Genomic DNA, 19,127 nt, shown 5'->3' with positions numbered 1-19,127 from the left:
AGGGGCAAGGGAATGTGATAAGATGTTCCCTGGCTCTGAAAATTTCTGCCCATAAGTAGAACACATCTTTTCCACTTACGTCACTTCCATTCCCATTCCTTTGGCCAAACCACGTCATATGGTCTTCTAACTTCAAAGGGGATATGGAAGGGCAACCTTGCCTTTGAGCTCTAAGTTATTTCCCCTTCGGTGGTACATTTAGAGTGAGTTTTGTCCACTAATGCTGCTGTGAAATATCTTGTGAGCTGACAATTTTAGTCCTTGGCCACAGGCTGCTGTGACTGCTTTCAACTATAGCATAGCTTAAACCAATGTTCCCCAAACTAGTAGGATCAAAAGAATCTCCTGGATGCTTATTAAAAATTTTGATTCCTTGGCTTAGTGTGGTGCCTTGTGCCTATAATTTTAGCCCTTTGGGAGGCTGAGGCAGGAGGATTCATTGAGGTCAAGACTTCAAGACCAGCCTGGACAACATAGTGAGACCTCTGTCTCTCCAGAAAATTTAAGAATTAGCTGGGCATGGTGGCACACACTACCATAGTAGTCCTAGCCACTTGAGAGGCTAAGGTGGGAGGAATACTTGGGTCTGGGTGTTTGAAGCTGCAGTCACATGTTTGGTGCCTGTGAATAGCCGCTGCACCCCAGCCTGAACATAGTGAGACCTCGTCTCTAAAAAAAAATAACAAATTTAAAAATATGTATTTTTTGTTTTTGAGATGGAGTTTTGCTCTTGTCGCCCAGGTTGAAGTGCAGTGGTGCAATCTCAGCTCTCTGCAACCTCCGCCTTCTGAGTTCAAGTGATTCTCCTGCCTCATCCTCCCAAGTAGCTGGGATTACAGGTGCATGCCACCAAGCCCAGCTGATTTTTGTATTTTTAGTAGAGATAGGGTTTCACTATGTTGGCTTCACTGGTCTCGAACTTCTGACCTCAGGTGATCCACTCACCTCGGCCTTCCAAAGTGCTGGGATTACAAGAGTGAGCCACTGTGTCTAGCCAAAAATACTTATTTCTGCGTCCTATTCCTGCAGAAATGATTCAGTAGATTTGGGGTAAGGCCCAAGTATCTGACTTCTAAAAATACCCTCTGTTAGGCCAAGGAAGTCTTCCTCCTGCCATAGCTTGGTTGTTGCTGTTGTTTTCAATAGACTTAATAGTTTAGAGCTGTTTTAGGTTCACAGAAAAATTGCGTGAAAAGTACAGAGAGTTCCCATATTTCCCCTGTCCCCACACATGCACAACCTCTTCCACTATCAACATACCCCACAACAGTCATACATTTGTTACTATTAATGAACCTACATTGACCCATCATTATCACCCAAAGTCCATAGTTTACATTAGGGTTCACCGTTGGTGGTGTACATTCTATGGGTTTTGACAAATGTACAATAATATGTTTCCACTATTATAATATCATACAGAATAATTTCAATGTTCTAAATATCCTCCATGTCCTGCCTATTCATTCCTACTCTCCCTTAACACGTGGCAACCTCTGATCTTTTTACTGTCTCCAAAGTTTAGACTTTTCCAGAATGTTATACAGCAGGAGTCATACAGTATGTAGTGTTTTCCAATTGTCATCTTTCACTTAGTAGTGTGTATTTACATTTCCTCTATGTCTTTTCATTACTTGATAGCTCATGTCTTTCTTTTTTTTTTTTTTTTGAGACGGAGTCTTGCTCTGTTGCCCAGGCTGGAGTGCAGTGGCACAATCTTGGCTCACTGCAACCTCCACTTCCTGGGTTTAAATAATTCTCCTGCCTCAGCCTCCCTAGTAGCTGGGATTATAAGTGCACACCACCATGCCCGGCTAATTTTTGTATTTTTAGTAGAGACGAGGGACAGGGTTTCACTGTGTTGGCCAGGCTGGTCTTGCACTCAACTGATTCACCTGCCTCGGCCTCCCAAAGTGCTAGGATTATAGGCATGAGCTACCATGCCTGGCCATTTTATTTTATTTTATTTTTTTTGAGACGGAGTTTCGCTCTTGCTGCCCAGGCTGGAGTGCAATGGTGCGATTTCTGCTCACCGCAACCTGTGCCTCCCAGGTTCAAGCAATTCTCCTGCCTCAGCCTCCTGAGTAGCTGGGATTACAGGCATGCACCACCACACCTGGCTAATTTAGTATTTTTAGTAGAGACGGGGTTTCTCCATGTTGAGGCTGGTCTTGAACTCCTCACCTCAGGTGATCCGCCCGCGTCGGCCTCCCAAAGTGCTGGGATTACAGGCGTGAGCCACCATGCCCGGCCTTTTATTTTTTATTTTTTGAGACAGAGTCTCACTCTGTCAACCAGGCTGGAGTGCAGTTGTGTGATCTAGGCTCACTGCAACGTCCACCTCCTGGGTTCAAGTGAATACTTGTGCCTCAGCCTCCCAAGTAGCTGGGATTACAGGCATGCGCCATCATGCCCAGCTATTTTTTTTATTTTTAATAAGGACAGGCTTTCACCATGTTGGCCAGGCTGGTCTCGAACCCCTGGCCTCAAGTGATCCTCTTGCCTCAGCCTCCCAAAGTGATGGGATTACAGGTGTGAGCCAGTGCGCCCAGCCAAGCTCGCTTATTTATTTATTTATTTATTGAGACAGAGTTTCACTCTTGTTGCCCAGGCTGGGGTGCAATGGTGTGATCTTGGCTCACCGCAACCTCCGCCTCCCAAGTTCAAGCGATTCTCCTGCCTCAGCCTTCTGAGTAGCTGGAATTACAGGCATCTGCCACCACATCTGGCTAATTTTTGTATTTTTAGTACAGATGGGGTTTCTCCATGTTGGTCAGGCTTGTCTTGAACTCCTGACCTCCAGTGATCCTCCCACCTTGGCCTCCCAAAGTGCTGGGATTACAGGCGTGAGCCACTGTGCCTGGCCCAGAGCTCATTTCTTTTTAACACTGAATAATGTTCAGTTGTCTGGATGTACCACAGTTTATGTATCCATTTACCTATTGTAGGGTATCTTGTTTTTTTCCCCCAGTTTTGGCAATTATGAATAAAACTGCTATTAATATCTATGTGTAGGGTTTTGTGTGAACATGTTTCAACTCATTTGGGTAAATACTGATACCAAATGTGACTGCTGGATTGTATGGTAAGAGTATGTATAGTTTTATAAAAAACTGTCAAACCATCTTCCAAAGCGCCTATGCCATTTTGCATTCCCACTAGCAACAATGAGAGTTTCTGTTGATCTAGCTCCTCGCTAGCATTTATTGTTGTCAATGTTTAGGGTTTTGGCCATTCTCATAGATGCGTAGTGGTACCTCTTTGTTTTTGTTTTGTGTTTTGTTGTTTTGTTTTTTGTTTTTTTTTTCTGAGATGGAGTCTTGCTTTGTCACCTAGGCTGGAATGCAATGGCGCGATCTCAGCTTACTGTAACCTCTGCCTCCCAGGTTGAAACGATTCTCCTGACTCAGCCTCCCGAGCAGCTGGGACCACAGACATGCGCCGCCATGCCCGGCTAATTTTTTTTGTATTTTTAATGGAGATGGGGTTTCACCATGTTGGCCAGGTTGGTCTTGAACTCTGGACCTCAGGTGATCTGCCCACCTCGGCCTCCCAAAGTGCTGGGATTACAGGCGTGAGCCACTGCACCCAGCCTACCTCATCATTTTAATTTGCAATTCCCTAATGACATATTCTGTTCAGCATCTTTTCATATCCTTACCTGCCATCTGTGTATCTTCTTTGGTGAGGTGTCTGTTCAGGTAGTTTAGCCTTTTTTTTTTTTTTTTTTTTTTTTTGAGATGGAGTCTCGCTCTGTCACCCAGGCTGGAGTGCAGTGGCACGATCTTGGCTCACTGCAAGTTGTGTCTTCCGGGTTCACACCATTCTCCTGCCTCAGCCTCCCAAGTAGCTGAGACTACAGGTGCCTGCAACCATGCCTGGCTAATTTTTTTGTATTTTTAGTAGAGACGGGTTTCACAGTGTTAGCCAGGATGGTCTCGATCTCCTGACCTTGTGATTGGCCTGCCTTGGCCTCCCAAAGTGCTGGGATTACAGGTGTGAGCCACCGCGCTCGGCCAGTTTACCCATTTTTTAAAGCAGATTGTTCATTTTCTTATTATTGAGCTTTAAGAGTTCTTTGTCTCAGCCGTGTGTGGGAGGCTGAGGCAGGAGAATCACTTGAACCTGGAAGGCAGACGTTGCAGTGAGCCGAGATCTCACCACTGCACTCCAGCCTGGGCAACAGTGCAAGACTCTGTCTCAAAAAAAAAAAAAAAAAAAAAACAAAAGAAAGAAAAGAAAAGAGCTCTTTGTATATTTTTGATAACAGTCTAACAGTCTTCTATCAGACATGTCTTTTGCAAGTATTTTCTCCAGTGTGTGGCTTGTCTTCTCACTCTCTGGTGTTGTATCTAAAGGGTTAGCTTTAAAAAAATAAAAATAAAAAGCCTTAAATTTAAGGTCATCTAGATTTTCTTCAATATTATTTTATAGTTTTATCATTTTACATGTAGCCTGTGATACATTTTGAGTAAATTTTTGTGAAGTATGTAATGTCTATATCTAGATTTGTGTGTGCATGTATGTGTGTATATCCAGTTACTCTAGCACCATTTGTTGAAAAGACTATATTTTCTCCATTGTGTTGTCTTTGTTGCTTTGCCAAAGATCAGTTGACTCTATTTATGAAGGTCTATTTTTTTTTTTTTTTTTTTTGAGACGGAGTCTTATTCTGTTTCCCAGGCTGGAGTGTAGGGGCGCAATCTTGGCTCACTGCCACTTCCACCTGTCAGGTTCAAGCGATCTTCCTGCCTGTGCCTCCCAAGTAGTTGGGAGTATAGGCGTGTGCCACCAAACCTGGCTAATTTTTGTATTTTTAGTAGAGACGGGTTTTGCCATGTTGGCCAGGCTGGTCTCGATCTCCTGACCTCAGGTGATCCACCTGCCTCAGCCTCCCAAAGTGCTAGGATTACAGGTGTCAGCCGCTGCGCCCAGCCTGAAGGCCTATGGTTTCTCTTTTCTGTTCCATTGATCAAGATCTATTCATTTATTCATTTGACACATTTATACATCTTTATCACTGTAGCTTTACAGTAAAGTCTTGAAATCAGGTAGTGTCAGTCCTCTGACCTTGTCCTTGTCCTTCAATATTGTGTTGACTATCCTGGGTCTTTTGCCTCTCCATATAAACTTTAGAATCTGTTGGTTGACATTCACCAAATAACTTGCTAGAATTTTGATTGGAATTGCATTAAATCTATAGATCAAGTTGGAAAGAACTGACATCCTGATAATATTGAGTTTTCCTAATCATAAACATGGTGTATTTCTCTTTAAAAAATATATAGGCCGGGCGTGGTGAGACTTCATCTCACTTTGTCACCCAGGTTGCAGTGCAGTGGCTTGATCACAGCTCACTGCAGGCTCAGTCTCCTGGGATCAAATGTTCCTCCCACCTGAGCTTTCTGAGTAGCTGGGACTACAGGTATGCACCATGTCCAGCTAATTTTTTAATTTTTTTTTGAGACGAAGTCTCACTCTTGTCCCCCAGGCTGGAGTGCAATGGTACAATCTCGGCTCACTGCAACCTCTGCCTCCTGGGTTCAAGTGATTCTCCTGCCTCGGCCCCCCAAGTAGCTGGGATTACAGGGTCCTGCTACCACGCCCGGCTAATTTTTGTATTTTTAGTAGAGAGGCGTTTCACCATATAGGCCAGGCTGGTCTAGAACTCCTGACCTCAGGTGATCCACCCACCTCGGCCTCCCAAAGTGCTGGGATTACAGGCATGAGCCACCACGCCCGGCCTCTAGTTTTTTGATTTTTTGTAGAGATGGTGTCTTGCTATGCTGCCCAGAACTTCTGGGCTTGAACTTCTGGGCTTAAGTGATCCTCCTGCTTCGGCCCTCCAAAGTGCTGAGATTACAAGTGTGAGCCACTGTGCCCAGTCAGTATTTCTCTCTATTTATTTAGTTCTTCTTAGATTTGTTTATTTATTTACTTTTTGTTTTCCCAGACAGGGTCTTGCTTTGTTACCCAGGCTAGAGTGCAGTGGGCAATAACAGCTCACTGCAGCCTTGATCTCTTGGGCTCAAACGATCCTCCAGCCTCAGTCTCAGTCTCCCAAACAGTGCATACAGGTGCCTGCCATTATGCCTAGCTAATTTGTTTTTTGTGCGAATGGATGTCTTACTTTGTTGCCCAGGCTGGTCATGAACTCCTGACTTCAAGCAATCCTCCCACCCTGGCCTTTTTTTTTTTTTTTTTTTTTTCCTGAGACGGAGTCTCACTCTATGGCCCAGGCTGGAGTGCAGTGGCACGATCTTGGCTCACTGCAACCTCTGCCTCCCAGGTTCAAATGATTCTGCTGCCTCAGCCTCCCAAGTAGCTGGGACTACAGGTGTGCCTCAGCCTCCCGAGTAGCTGGGACTACAGGTGTACACCATCACACCCGGCTAATTTTTGTATTTTTAGTAGAAACAGGGTTTTACCATGTTGGCCAGGCTGGTCTCAAACTCATGACCTCAGGTGATCCACCCTCCTGGGCCTCCCAAAGTGCTGGGATTTCAGGTGTCAGCCACAGCACCCAGCCGCTTTTTTTTTTTTAATTTTCTATAGATTTTATTATACATTATTATGTTATGAGACAAATGCAGATCATTCTTAATTTATCAAATCTGCGAGCGTATTAATTTCAAATTTCAACAAAAATATATGACCCTCACCACACATACCGGTAACTCTAAATCTACTGTGAAAATATAATCAATTGATAAGTATTACCTATTTGGAGACTATGTATTATATGAAAGATAACGAGATAAAGCTCCTATTCTAACAGAACGTATGGGGTCATTGGCAGCCAACTAATAATGAAGTGAATATTGTAATATTTGGGAAAATACTGAGAAAATTAATAAATTGTCCTGGACATTATTTATTCTTGCCTTTACAAGAGACTTATAGTGCCGGGCGTGGTGGGTCACACCTGTAATCCCAGCACTTTGGGAGGCCAAGGCGGGTGGATCACCTGAGGTCAGGAGTTCAAAACCAGCCTGGCCAACATGGTGAAACCCCATCTCTACTAAAAATACAAAAATTAGCTGGGTGTGGTTGTGGGTGCCTGTAATCCCAGCTACTCGGGAGGCTGAGGCAGGAGAATCGCTTGAACCTGGGAGGCAGAGGTTGCGGTGAGCCGCGATCGCGCCAGGCCACTCCAGCCTCGGTGACAGAACGAGACTCTCTCTAGGACTTATAGATCCAGATGAGATTAGTTTAGAATAGAGGTTTTTAGTCCAGAAAATGTTCAAAGTCTAATACAGTCATGGCTACTCAGAGACTAGAGAATCTTTATAAAGGTAAGGAGAGTTGAAAACTGTTGGAAACTGAGCAGTCTTATTTTGAACTAGCAAGTTTTAATCAAAGGTATGGAATTAATCAAGTATCAATTAAGAATTACTGGAATGCACCATCATGCCAAATGACCACTAACATGCTATTTCCTACTATGATGACTCCTAGATTTGAGACAGATGGCATAAAAATTATTGCTAGCTATACAATGAATTTTACTCTTCTGCCTCTGCTTTCTAAAGAAAAATCTTATTTTTTCACATAAGAAACTCACAGAATCGAATGTTAATTAAAGAAAAGATAGGGTAAGTACAACTGGGAGAAAGACAATACCTCTAATTACATAGGAAATCCATGAAATAATTAATCATTATAAGAGAATAATCATTTTCCAGTAGCCCCACTGCCATGAATGATATTTTCATGAGCCTGGGCCACCTTCTCCAGTGGATATTGAGAACCTGTTACAGGTTTCAACCAACCAACTTCCTTTCCAGCTTGAAGGGTGGCTGCATATTGCTGAAATTCCTCCTTGGTTGAGGAAAAGAGAGTAACTCCAATTATACCCAACTCCTTTGCCATGGTGTCCCGTGGGTTTATTTCCATAGTACCTCTGTTGCCAACAACTATCACTCATCCTCTATGTGAAAGAAGACTCAAATCTTTACTAAGATTTACATTAGCTAACATTTCAATAATTATGTCAATTCCTTTCTCACCAACATATTTCTTAATTTTGTCAATATAATTAACTTCTCTGTGACTGAAGACTTAATGGACTCCCTTTTGCAAAACAATCTTTTGTCCTTCCTCAGTACCAGCAGTGCCCAAAACCTTTAAGCCATAAGCTCTAGCAATTTGGCATGCTGCTAATCCAACTTCTCCACTCGCCCCATGAACCAGAACACCCTCCAGCTTCCACTCGGGCACTGTGGAATTAGAGCTCGATAAGCCCTAAAATACCAAATACTGATGGCAGCTCCTTGTTTAAAGTCCAGTTTTTCAGGCCGTTTGTATGCCATGGTGATCTAGATACAGAATGGAGAGTGGGAATTAAAAGCTGTGAGGGCGGCCAGGTGTGATGGCTCAGGCCTGTAATCCCAGCAGTTTGGGAGGCTGAGGCGGGCCGGTCAGAAGCTCAGGAGCTCGAGACCAGCCTGACCAACATAGTGAACCATCTCTACTAAAAATACAAAAATTAGCCGTGTATGGTGGTGCATGTGCGTGTAATCCCAGCTACTCGGGAGACTGAGGCAGGAGAATCCCTTGAACCCAGGAGGCAGAGGTTGCCGTGAGCCGAGATCATGCCACTGTACTCCAGCCTGGGCAACAGAGCAAGACTCCGTCTCAAAAACATAAAATAAAATAAAATAATATAAAATAAAATAAAATAAATAAAATCTGTGAGGGCTCCTTCAGATTCCACAGGAGGAGGCCTGCCACACTGTCTCCAACTTTTGCCTTTTAAAAAAAGTTTTAATTTATATAACATAGTTGTACATATTTTTGGGGTATATGTGGGTTTTTTTGTTTGTTTTGTTTTTTAAGAGATGTAGCCAAACTATGTTGTCCAGGCTGGTCTCAAGCTCTTGGGTTCAAGTAATCCTCCTGTCTTGGCCTCCCAAATTGCTGGGATTACAGGTATGAGCCACCACACCTGGCCACATGTGATATCTGATACATGTATACAATGTGTGGAATGATCAAATCAGGGTTATTGGCATGTCAATCACCTCAAACATTGATATTTTCTTTCTTTTGGAAACATAACAATTCTTCTCTTTAGCTAGTTTGAAACACACAATAAAGTATTGTTAACCATAATTTCCCTAACATACTATCAAATACTAAAACTTATTTCCTCTATCTGTATTTTTGTAAACATTCACCAACTCCTCTTCATCCTCTCTACCACCCCTAGTTCTTAGATTTCTTTCATTAGAGTTTTGTAGTTATTCTTATATATATCTGGTATGTATTTTGTTGAATTTATACCTAAGTATTCCAATTTTGGGGATGATAATATAAATGGTATTGATTCTAATGTCAAATTCTACTTGTTCACTGCTGGTATACAGGAAAGCAATTGACTTTTGTAGGTTAACTCTGTACTCGGCAACCTTGCTAGAATCACTTATTAGTTCTAGAAATTTTTTTAAATTTATGCTTTCAGATTTTCTACATAGACAATCATGTCATCCATGAACAAAGACAATTTTATTTCTTTTTTCCAACCTTTTATTTCCCTTTCTTGTCTTATTGCATTAGGTAGGACTTCCAAAATGATGTTGAAAAGGAGTGTTGAGAGGAGACATCTTTACTGATCTTAGCAGGAAAAGTTCTAGTTTTTTTACCATTAAGTATGATACTACCTGTAGATTTTTTCTGGATTTTTTTTTTTTTTTTTTTTTTTTTGAGACAGGGTCTCGCTCTGTCACCCAGGCTGAAATGCAGCAGCATGATCACAGCTCAACTGCGGCCTCAATCCTCAACCTCCCAGGCTCAAGTGATCCTCTCACTTCAGCCTCCCACTGCTGCCATGCCTGGCTAATTTTTGTAATTTTTGTAGAGATGGGGTTTTGCCATGTTGCCCAGGCAACAGGTTTTGAACCCGAGCTCAAGTGATCCTCCTGCCTTGGCCCCGCAAAATGGTGGGAATACAGGCATGAGCCACCAGGCCCAGCCTGTGGATGTTCTTTATCAAGTTAAGGAAGTTTCCCTCTATTCCTAGTTTGCAGAGACTAATACATATCGGTATTTTCATCTTGTCCTTGCATTTGTTTCACTGGAAAATAATTTACAGCAGATTCTGAAACCGCTGTTCAAGTTTCTAAGGTCTGTACCTCCAGGACTTTACCCTCTAGCAAGGATCAATACTTTGGCCAAATGTTCCATGAGACACTATGTTTCCTCTTCTTTTTAATTTTGTAAACTTCTCAGGCATGTTCCTGTAACTGCCCAGTGGGTTCACCTTGCCTGCTGCCTAGACAGAGCCAATTCTTCAGGACAGGAGAATTGCAATACGGAAAGAGTAATTCACGCAGAGCCGGCTGTGCGGGAGACCTAAGTTTTATTATTACTCAAATAAGTCTCCTGGATTCGTGGAGCAGAGTGTTTAAGGACAACTTGGTGGGTTGGGGGAAGCCATTGAGCCAGGAGTGCTGATTGGTCAGTGATGAAATCATAGGAAGTCGAAGCTGTCTTCTTGAGTTGAGTCAGTTCCTGGGTGGGGGCCACAAGATCAAATGAGCCAGTTAATTGATCTGGGTGGTGGCAACTGATCCATCAAGTGTTGGGTCTACAAACTATCTCAAGCACTGATCTTAGGAGCAGTTTAGGGAGGGTCAGAATCTTGTAGCCTCCAGCTGCATGACTCCTAAACCATAATTTTTAATCTTGTGGCTCATGTTAATCCTACAAAGGCAATCTAGTCCCCAGGCAAGAAGGAGGTCTGCTTTAGGAAAGGGCTGTTATCATCTTTGTTTTAAACTATAAACTAAGTTTCTCCGAAGTGAGTTCAGCCTGCGTTCAGGAATGAACAAGGACAGCTTGGAGGTTAGAAGCAAGGTGGAGTCAGTTAAGTTAGGTCTCTTTCACTGTCTCAGTCATAATTTTGCAAAGGTGGTGTCATTCCCGTGGGGCACAGAAGATTCCTGCATACCCATCAACAGCCACCAAGTTGCCAGAAATGCTTAGATTATTTTCTATTTCTCAGTCTGTGAATAAGCCAAGAACACTGAAGTTTAGTTCCTTAATTTTGTCTTGCCAGGTGTGGTGGCTCATGTCTATAATCCCAGCACTTTGGGAGGCAGAGACAGGAGGATTGCTTGAGCCCAGGAGTTTGAGACCAGCCTGGGAACATAGTCAGACCCCATCTCTATAAAAAATGAAATAAAATAAAGAAAAGCAATTTTGTCCTTTACCTTGAATGCTACTAACAATTGAAAGTTAGAACTTTTGTTTTCTAAAGGTCATCTTGCATTTGGCTTGTAGTGTACAAGCAACAAATACCTAAAAGCATGTAATCTTGCCACTATCTAGCCTTTGTGGGTGTGCAGTGTTTGCCTGTTTTGCTTCACCTTCCAGAGGATGCAGAGACCATTCACAAGTAATGTGTCTAAGCTGAGAATCTTGTGGCCTCCGATCCTTTGCTGAGATCCTACTTTTGTAAAAACACTCATGTAATCGCCCAACAGTTTCTTCCTGCCTGCTGCGCAGACAAAACCAATTCAATGAGACCATGCTATAGCAGTAGACAGAGTTTCATTGACCCAAGGCTGGCCACAAAGGAGATGGAGTTATTCTAATCAGTCTCCTTGAAATCTCAGAGGTTAGGTTTTTTCAAGGATAGTTTGGTGGGCAGGGGACTAGGGAATGGGTGCTGCGGATTGGTTGGGGATAGAAACTAAGGGCGTGGAAACGGGTACTCCTGTGCTGAGTCCACCTCTAGGTGGGGCCACAGGACTAGTTGAGTCAAGAGTCAGGAGTTCAGGTGGGGTCAGTCTGAAAAACAGCTCAAAAGATTAATCTTAGGGTCTACAATCTATAGGAGATGTTATCTGTAGAAACAATTGGGGAAGCCACAAATATTGTGACTTCTGGCACATGACTCCTAAGCAGTAAGGGTTATAGAAACTGCCTACATTTGGCTGGGTGTGGTGGCTCACACCTGTAATCCCATCACTTTGGGAGACCGAGGTGGATGGATCACTTGAGATCAGGTGTTCAAGACCAGCCTGGCCAATATGGAGAAACCCCATCTCTACTAAAAATACAAAAATTAGCCAGGCTTGGTGGCATGTGCCTGTAATCCCAGCTACTCGGTAGGCTGAGGCAGGAGAATCACTTGAACCGAGGAGGCGGAACCTAGGAGGTGGAGGTTGCAGTGAGCTGAGATTGTACCACTGCACTCCAGCCTGGGCAACAGAGAGAGACTCTGTGTCAAAAAAAAAAAAAAAAAGAAAGAAAGAAAGAAAGAAAAAGAAAAGAAACTACGCCTACATTTTAGCGGAGTTCAGGCCCCTCCCATCATCCTAATTTCATGGTTTTTCTTTTTTTTTTTTTTTTGAGACGGAGTCTCGCTCTGTCACCAGACTGGAGTGCAATGGCACAATCTCGGCTCACCACAACCTCCGCCTCCCGGGTCCAAGTGATTCTTCTGCCTCAGCCTCCCAAGTAGCTGGGACTACAGGCATGTGCCACCATGCCTGGCTAATTTTTTGTATTTTTAGCCGAGATGGAGTTTCACCATGTTGGCCAGGATGGTCTTGATCTGTTGACCTTGTGATCCACCCACCTTGGCCTCCCAAAGTCCTGGGATTACAGGCGTGAGCCACCGTGCCAGCCTTTCATGGTTTTTCATTAGGTTTACAAAGGTTGGCCGGATGTGGTGGCTCATACCTGTAATCCCAGCACTTTGGGATACTGAGGCAGGCAGATCACCTGAGGTCAGTAGTTTGAGACCATCTGGCCAACATGCAGAAACCCTGTCTCTACTAAAAGTATAAAAATTAGTTGGGTGTGGTAGTGTGTGCCTGTAATCCCAGCTACTCAGGAGGCTGAGGCAGGGGAATCGCATGAACCCAGGAGGTGGAGGTTGCAGTGAGCTGAGATCGTGCCACTGCAGTCCAGCCTGGGTGACGGAGTGAGACTCTGACTGAAAAAAACAAACAAAAACAAACAAATGAAAAAACAAAGGTGGTTTAGTTTTGGGAAGGGCTACTATCATCCTTGCATTAAGGTTAAACTGTAAACTGAATTCTTCCCAAAGTTAGCTCGGCCTATGCCCAGGAATGACCAGGGACACCTCAGAGGTTAGAAGCAACATGGAGTCAGCTATGTTAGAATTTCTCTTACTGTCGTAATTTTGCAAACGCAGTTTCACTCACTCACCTGTAGACCAGGCCACCATAAACTGCAGTCCCTCCCTATGGTTAGACTACCATGTGCTCTGAGGCTTAATGCCTCTTTCCTAGACTGCAGCTATTCAAAGACCATGCAGCTGCCAAGCTTAAAACATTCTGCCTACACACTAAAGTCCACTAACACCTCTAAATTTATATAGCTCCTCTAAGTTCCGAGTTTTGGTTTTGATTTCTCAGTATTCCTCAACATTCATCCAATTGGAAGTCTTCAGACTTCAGAGCTATACTTCCTTTCCAAACTGCAGGTTTCCTTTGTTCTGCAGGGACAGAGGTTGCCTCATGTGCACCTTATGGCCAGGAAAAGAGCAAATAAGTCCAGACTATGTGAATAGTCTGAAGGCTAATTAGAAAATGTTGGTTTATTCTACACAAATTTACCAATCAAGTGAATCACTCCACTTCTGCTAAGACAGAGTGACTATAGAGGCACAGAGGCCAAGAATTACATTCTTTGGCCAGGTTCAAGTGATTCTCCCACCTCAGACTCCCAAGTAGCTGGGACTATAGGGCACATTCCACCATGCCTGGTTAATTATTATTACTATTGGTTTTTGTAAATATGGGGTTTTGCCATGTTGCCCAGGCTGATCTTGTGAACTCCTGTGTTCTATCCACCGAGAAATGTTCCTTCTACATGGGATGACGGAAGAGTACAGGAGAAGCATTCTCTGCTACCAAGGTAGCCTCTGTCTTCTCAGTGAAGTAGGAGACAAAGTTGTGTCAAAAAAATATTTCAGGCAGGCAGGGCATGGTGGCTCATGCCTGTAATCCCAGCACTTTCCGAGGCTGAGGCAGGCAGATCACCTGAGGTCAGGAGTTCAAGACCAGCCTGGCCAACATGGTGAAACCCCATCTATACTAAAAATACAAAAATTAGCCGGGAGTGGTGGCGGGCACCTGTAATCCTAGCTACTCAGGAGGCTGAGGCAGGAGAATTGCTTGAATCTGGGAGGCAGAGGTTGCAGTGAGCCAAGATTGTGCCACTGCACTCCAGTCTGGGCAACAGAGCAAGACTCCATCTCAAAAAAAAAAAAAAAATTTCAGACAGCAAAAGATTTGAGGACTTGAGGAAAGTAGGGGTGGTTTTCAATACTATTGTGGGGAATGAAATAAGGAGCCAAACAGAGATTAATTATTTGAAAAATTCCTGGCTGGATGCAGTGGCTCACACCTGTAATCCCAGCACTTTTGGAGGCCAAGGTTGACAGATCACCTTAGGTCAGGAGTTTGAGCCCAGCCTGGCCAACATGTTGAAACCCTGTCTCTACTTAAAAACACAAACAAACAAACAAACAAACAAACAAATTAGCTGGGCATGGTGGCACACACCTGTAATCCCAGCTACTTGGGAGGCTGAGGCAAGAGAAGCGCTTGTACCCAGGAGGTGGAGGTTGCAGTGAGCCAAGATTGCATCACTGCACGCCAGCCTGGGGGACACGAGTGAAACTCTGTCTCAAAAATAATAATAATAATAAATTCCTGAGTGTCCCTGATGATTTAGAGTTAGAGTGCAGTTAGAGTCAGGAAGAAATCAAGGCATGAAGTAATTCAGGAGCTGGGATGAAAAACATGAACAATGGAAGGGTCTTGTTTCAACTGGAATGGAAGAGAGCCAAGCTGAGCACAGTAACCAGGCTACAAGGAGGACAAATGAATCTAAATGGAATACTGACACTAACTGGCTAACACTTATCATGTACTTAATTTGTGCTAGGTTTATATGAATTATCTATTTAAACCTTCACAGGAAGTCTTTGAGAAATTTAAGAGAAAGAGGAATTCAGAACCTGTCCCTGGCCACTCAGCTAGTGAAGGGCAGCGTGAGTTTAAACCCAGGCAGTTTGACCCTAAAATCTGCAGTTTTAACCTCAGTCCTACTGGTTGAATTCAAATTACTCTTAGAACAAATACCAGGTTCAGTAGAATGGGAAAAATGATAAAACAAGAGGTTATGGGTAGGAATGGGCATTTACATTTAAAATCTTGGAGGTTGAGCAGATTTGATATCCTAGGAAGGTGGATGGTAACAAGTCAATAAAGCTGAAAAAATGTGAGATCAGCCTGTCAAAAAGTCATGAACTGGCCAGGCGCAGTGGCTCACACCTGTAATCCCAGCACTTTGGGAGGCCAAGGCCGGTGGATCACCTTAAGTCAGGAGGTCAAGACCATCCTGGCCAACATGGTGAAACCCTGTCTGTACTAAAAATACAAAAATTAGTTGGGTGTGGTGGTGGGCACCTGTAATCCCAGCTACTCGGGAGGCCGAGATAGGAGAATTGCTTGAACCCAGGAGGTGGAGGTTGCAGTGAGCTGAGTTTGTGCCATTGCACTCCAGTCTGGGCAACAAGAGTTAAACTCTGTCTCAAAAAAAAAAAAAGTCATGAACCATTTACCCTGATGGGATTATTGTACATCGTATGCCTGTATCAAAATATTTCATGTGTCCCATAAATATGTACACCTACCATGTCCCCATAAAAATTTTTTTAAATTAAAAATTTTGATAGGAAAGAGAAGAGAGTGGTGTTAGTGTTTGGATTAAATTTCAAAGGAGACTATGTAATCCATTATAATCTCTCTCCTTCCTCCACTTCGGTTTCTCTTTTTCTTTCTTTCTTTTTTTTTTTTTTTTTTTGAGGCAGCAGAGTTCGCCTCAGCCTCCTGAGTAGCTGGGATTACTGTCATGCGCCACTACGCCTGGCTAATTTTTGTATTTTCAGTAGAGACCAGGTTTCACCATGTTGCCCAGGCTGGTCTCGAACTCCTGATCTCAGGTGATCTGCCTACCTTGGCTTCCCAAAGTGCTAGGATTACAGACCTGAACTACCACACGCGGCCCCTCCCTCCACTTTGGACTGCACATGCCTCCTTTATTTACTTAAGAGAAAGGTGAGGAACAAAGAAAGGCTAAAAGACACGTCACATTATTAATAATCTTGGCTAGTTGTAACAAAGTAAAATAAAATGTCTCAATAAATTTTTAAATCTTTGTTGCTTGGCTTGTCTCATTTTAGCATTGAGAATCAAGCTTAAATATCCAAGTAATCAGTTATAAGAATACACAGGAAATAATATAACACTTTTATTCCCAGAATAAAAATAGAATGCTTTCACTCCCAGGAGCTCCTTTTCTGTTTTTCATTAAATTTTTTTGATGTTGCTGACACATCCCATTTAAACGTAATTTTTATTTCCTTAGATATTTTTGAATAAAACGTTCTCTCTCCTGCTGTTCTGTAGCAGAAATAATATTCATTGGCACTGTTTGATGACATTTCAAAAGTGTCTCTTGCTTCCATTCTTAGATTTGTGTTACATTTTCCTCCATGAATACACAGCATCTTTTTGTAGTTCTCTCTCATAATAATAGGGAGAAGATGACTCTGATATGCATTTATTAATCTCTTTTAAAGTTACAGATATTTAATGTTGTATCTTGCATTTTGGGGAACCTTTTTATTTCTACTGATTGCCCTTTCCATAGTGGAAAATGGTCTGTGTCATTTAGCAATAAGCTTTTCTATTAGAAATAACAAAAGATATTCTGACAAATTGGGACATATCAGTGTATTTTCAGCCATTTTATATTCATATCTTTTTTGGTGTATTTTTTTTAATCTAATCTTTGTTTCTCCATTCTAGAGCATTTTCTTCTTGAGTAGCTCAGTAAGTTATCTTGTCACATTCATAAATGCTTTCAGAGAATTTTATTTGAGTTTTAAATGGTTTCAAGTCTCTTCTAGCTTTTAGGTTGTCTACCTTGGAAAGTTTTTTAACTTGAACTGTACCTATGAACATTTCTGATTTAAAATACTCCTGGGGCCAGGTGAAGTGGCTCACACTTGTAATCCTAGCACTTTGAGAGGCCGAGGTGGGTGAATCACTTGAGGTCAGGAGTTTGAGACCAGCTTGGCCAACATGGTGAAACCGCATCTCTACTAAAAAAACAAAAATTAGCCAGGCGTGGTGGCGTGTGCCTGTAGTCCCAGCTACTCAGGTGGCTGAGGAAGAGAAACACTTGAACCTGGGAAGTTGAGGTTGCAGTGAGCTGAGACTGTGCCACTGCATTCCAACCTGGGCAACAGAGCGAGACTCCGTCTCAAAAAAAAAAAAAAAATACTCCCAGGCTGGACATGGTGGCTCACACGATCACTTAAGTTTAGGAGTTCAAGACCAGTCTGAGAAACATAGCAAGACCTCGCTCCTATCTACTAAATAAATAAATAATAAACATTAGCCAGGCATGGTGGCACATGCTTGTAGTTCAGCTGCTCAGGAGGCTGAAGCCGGAGGATCACTTGAGCCCAGGAGGTTGAGGCTGCAGTGAGCCATGACTGTGCCACTGCACTCTAGCCTAGGCATGAGCAAGACCCTGTCTCAATCAATCAATCAATCAGTAAAGCATTTTGTATTTGTCTCTCTGCTCTCCCTATGCTGACTAGAAGCATGACACTCTCCCTCTTGGTACAGCACTGAGGCCGTCAGTCACCAGAATCTGGTGACTCCTCTATCCTCAGCTCCTCTGTTACTCGTCTGATCTACAGTCCTTTAATCCATCATCTCTGTCTGGCGCGGGTTGTTTCCCAAGCCTCCCAGTTGCCTGGCCAGCTTTGGCACTCCTACCCCTGTCCTCTTTCTCAACTAGCAGCCAGAGTTTTCCTATTAAAAGCTAAGCCAGGTCAAGTCACTCTTGGCGCTGGAGTGGCTTCCCATCTCATTCAGAGTGAAAGCTGGTGTTCACAGTAGCCTACAAGGCCCTGAGTGCTCTGACCTGTCTTCTTCTCTGATCTCACCTCCCACTCTCCCTCTCCCTCTGCTCTAGTTACGCCAGCTCTTAGCTGTTCCTTGAATATGCCAAGATGCTCTTACCTCAAGACGTGCACTGTCGTTGCAGGAAACACATTCCGCAGATATATCTATCTGCATGCATGACACGGTCCCTCACCCCTTCAAGGTTTTGCTCAAAATGTCACTTTCTCAGGGAGGCTTTCTCTGAGCCCCTTTTAAATTCAACTCTCTCCACCTGCCCCCGCCCCCCGCCCCAGCTTCCACATCCTCAGCAATTTCTGTTCCCTTCCCCTGCCATGTTTTGGTGAATATAACATTTACCACCATCTAATATGTGTGTGTGTGTGTGTGTGTGTGTGTGTGTATGTGTGTGTGTGTGTGTGTTTTGAGACAGAGTCTTGCTCTGTTGCCCGGCTGGGGTGCAATGTCACAATCTCGGCTCACTGCAACCTGTGCCTGCCAGGTCCAACCGATTCTTCTGCCTCAGCCTCCCAAGTAGCTGGGATTACAGGTATGCACTACCATGCCCAGCTAATTTTGTATTTTTAGTAGAGACGCGGTTTCATCATGTTGGCCAGGCTGGTCTTGAACTCCTGACCTCAGGTGATCCACCCACCTCGTCCTTCCAAAGTGCTGGGATTACAGGCATGAGCCACTGCGCACGGCCACCATCTAATAAACTTTAACCGATGTATTATTTATTGCCTGCACTTCTATACAAATCCTTGACTGTAAGTTCTATGACGAGTTTATTTAACAGTTCCAGACACAGAGAAGCACTACAAGAGAGAAAAAAGAAAAAAAAAAAAAGAGAGAGAGAGAGGTGAGTGAATTCAGTTAGTAGTTAGCCTGAGAAATGAGAAATTGTACTAAATGAAGTGACACACTGGGAACACTGGATAACAATTTGTGGTTACAATGGAAGGCTTAAGAAACTCAGTGGAGGCTGGGTGTGGTGGCTCACACCTGTAATTCCACCACTTTGGGAGGCTGAGGTGGGCAGATCACTTGAGGTCAGGAGTTCGAGACCAGCCTGGCCAACGTGGTGAAGCCCCTTCTCCACTAAAAATACAAACATTAGCCGGGCATGGTGGCAGGCACTTGTAATCCCAGATACCCAGGAGG

General features: G+C 43.4%; 1 pseudogene; it reads right to left on the bottom strand.

Annotated features, from left to right (window-relative positions):
- Positions 1–7,674: 7,674 nt before the first annotated feature.
- On the bottom strand, positions 7,675–9,053 carry LOC103786787 (quinone oxidoreductase-like; annotated as a pseudogene).
- Between the last annotated feature and the right edge of the window lie 10,074 nt (positions 9,054–19,127).

This window comes from Pan paniscus, chromosome 12 (genome assembly GCF_029289425.2).
Source record: "Pan paniscus chromosome 12, NHGRI_mPanPan1-v2.0_pri, whole genome shotgun sequence".
NCBI lineage: Eukaryota > Metazoa > Chordata > Mammalia > Primates > Hominidae > Pan > Pan paniscus.
The sequence above is the reverse complement of the archived record's forward strand: the minus strand, read 5'-3'. Positions and strand labels throughout refer to the sequence as shown.